Source organism: Bison bison, unplaced genomic scaffold, assembly GCF_000754665.1.
Source record: "Bison bison bison isolate TAMUID 2011002044 unplaced genomic scaffold, Bison_UMD1.0 scf7180017864080, whole genome shotgun sequence".
NCBI lineage: Eukaryota > Metazoa > Chordata > Mammalia > Artiodactyla > Bovidae > Bison > Bison bison.
Genome location: NW_011494652.1, coordinates 4,399,981 through 4,402,905, shown reverse-complemented (window position 1 = coordinate 4,402,905; position 2,925 = coordinate 4,399,981). Strand labels below are relative to the sequence as shown.

Here is a 2,925-nt window from a genome sequence, read left to right as displayed (position 1 = left end):
GTTACACGAGGAGTCTGGCCTCTCGTTACCCCTTCCAGTCTCCTCACAGTTCCCAGGTATCTCGTGACAGGCCCATGTGGGCAGTGGTGTGTTTGGGGTGGGGAGGGTGGGAGGAAGAATGGGGAAGAGAAGAGAGGCCCCCATCTCCCAGGGCAGGGCCTGGGTAAATGCTGGCTGCACACGTCCCCTCCGGCAGGTCAGCAGGGGAACAAGTCTACACTGGGCAGGAGGTGCTGACGCTGTTGGGGCAGCGGAAGGGAGTTACCTATGAGGAAATGGAAGCTGCCAATGCCTATCTGGACAGGACCGAGCCTGTCCCGGAAACTAAGGTTCCTTTTGCACACTTGCTGCTAGTTCCTGAGCACACTTTGGGTCCCAAGAATCTTCCTGCTACAATGCAAGAGAGCCTCACTTTCTAAGCCAACCCACCACTGCCAGGGAAGAAGGAGCCACGATGGTCCTTTCCTCTGCCAAGGGGTTCTCTCTGTTCAGTTGCAGTGTTCAAGAAGAGTAGGCAGGCCCACCGCTGGCACTCCTCTCCCCGCTTCCCAAGATGATGCAACACGGTGCCCTATAACTCTAGTCTGGTTGGGGGCGGGGAGTGGGCGGGTACAACTCCTTCCCTCACAGCAGACCTCACAGATGGGAGCTGGTGGCAAATGTTCTTGTTAACTGAGACTTCACGCTCAGTTCTAGGAGTGACTGTCTCACCCAGACCCAGGTTGGACCCCCAGCGCTGCTCTAACCCTGGTGGACAGAGACAGGTTCTAGCCCTAGCTTTATCACTTGCATCTTAATTCACCTTAAGTCTCTGTTTCTTTCTGTAAAACAAAAGGATTAAACTAGGAAATCCCTAGGCTTCCCCCTCCTGCTCTGATATTTTAACAATACACGTCACCTGTACATCGACAGAATTCAGCCTCAACGTGCCCTCTAGAAGAGGAATCGCTTTTCTGTGGGTAGCAGGTTCAGCATCACAAGGTAAGAGTCAGAAAAGCTAGATCTGAGTCTTGACCCACTAGGCTGACCCACCCTACTGAGCTGAGCCGAGAGGGGGCTGCCTGCCGTCTCAGGCAACCACGGTTCCCACCCAGGCTGCCCTGTCAGCAGTCCGAGGCCTAGGCTGGGGGGAAGTGGGGTGACAACGTCGGGCCCTGCCCTCCTGAAGTCTGTGCAGCTGGGAAGGCAGGATCCAATGAGGAACTCAGAGCTGCGGGGCCCACCGTAATCTATGGAGGACTCTGAGAAGTAAGAATTCACCACGTGGAGAAACAAAAATGGGAAGGGAAATTATCTGCATCAAAAATGCAGATAAATGATTAAGAACTATATGTATACTGGGAGTTTCCTGGTGGCTAAGTGGTTAGGATTCCAGGCTTTCACTGCTGGGGCCTGGGTTCAATCCCTGGTTGGGGAGCTGAGATGCCTCAAGCCAGGTGGCACCCCTACACCCTGCACCAAAAAAAAAGAACTATATGTATAGATAAAGATCACACAAATTGCTAGAGGGGCAAAAAAATACAGTATCTTAAAAAAAGATATAAAATGAAAATAGCATCTCCATCTGATCTTGCCCTCCAATCCTTCACAGGCAACCACTGTTACCAGCTTGAATCCCTCCAAAAACATTCCATGCTTAAGTCATCAAATATATTTGTATATTCTTTTTAAAATATAAATTAAATCATTATTAACATCCTGCATTTTGACAATTTTTTTCATATCACAGAGAGTTGCACATCAATACAGTAAGCTCTGCCTAATTTTAACAATAACCACACATATCCTCTTTAATGGTATCCATCATTATTTAAGTGGTCATCTATCGATGGTGATTTGTTGCTTTGTTTCCATTTCCACTAATGCTTAATTACCTCTGTATATACTTTGTTGTGCACACATGACCATTAATTTCATAGTAAGTATTTCTAGAATCGCTGAAGCAGAGGCTATGTGCATTGTTTCCATTTTTTAAATTTTATTTTTCTTTAAAAAATTTTTTTTTTATTTTTGGCTGCTCCACTTGGCATGTGGGATCCTAATTTACTGACCAAGGATGGAACCCACGCCCTCTGCACTGGAAGCGCAGAGTCCTAACCACTGGACTGCTAGGGAAGTCCCACTATGTGCATTTTTAATTCTAAAAGGCACTACCTAATTTCCTTACCAGAAATTGCACTACTTTACAGAGAATGGGAATGCCTGTTTATGTTCTTAAAGGACTGTCCAATCTGCACATCAATCATGTCATATAAACCTTGCAACACTCTCAGAGGAGAAATGGGAGCCATTACAATTATCACCCTTTTTAGAAATAAGGAAACCGAGGCCCGGTAGCTCCTGGGCCAGCTCCCACCTCCACATCGTTCTTCCTCCAGCGGGCCCGGCTCGGCCCGGCCTGGGACGAGTCACCAGCCAGGGCATCCCCTCCTCAGGGCAAATTTTCAATCGGCAAGACGAAACCATCCGAAGACCGCGAGCCCACCTCTTCACCTCGCCTCCCAGACGCCTCAGAGCCGCGGCTACCAAGAGAAACTACCTTTCGGCCTCCACGGCCTCTCCTACGCCGGCAGCACCGAGAAAGGGCCCAGGCCAGCCGTGGAACCTGGCGGCTCAGAACGGACTGCGACGCTGGGGCGCCATCTTGCGTCTGTTGTTCTGGCCGCCGGGTGACAGTCTGGAAACCACATTTCCCAGTGTGCCTGGCGCCTTCGCGCAGGCGCAAAGATTCCACACACCCCCCGCCCCGTTTCCATAGGAACTTCACTCTCCCGAGTCCCGGCGGCTAGACTCTGAGGAGAGTCAGTTGTCTCTCTGTGGTGACCCGACGCCAGGACTGGGTCTATAGACTGTTGAGGGGGCAAAGTAAGAGCCCGAGGAAAGGAGACCAGGTGGCCCTGCCTCCGGGCTGGGGCCAGCGCTTTC

General features: G+C 50.6%; 1 long non-coding RNA gene across 1 annotated transcript in view; it reads right to left on the bottom strand.

Annotated features, from left to right (window-relative positions):
- The window catches only part of LOC104986973, an 8,047-nt gene extending 5,368 nt beyond the window's left edge, over nt 1-2,679 (bottom strand). The window contains exon 1 of the long non-coding RNA XR_825089.1: nt 2,540-2,679. This is a non-coding gene — a long non-coding RNA (uncharacterized LOC104986973). The remainder of the gene's footprint in view (nt 1-2,539) is intronic.
- Between the last annotated feature and the right edge of the window lie 246 nt (nt 2,680-2,925).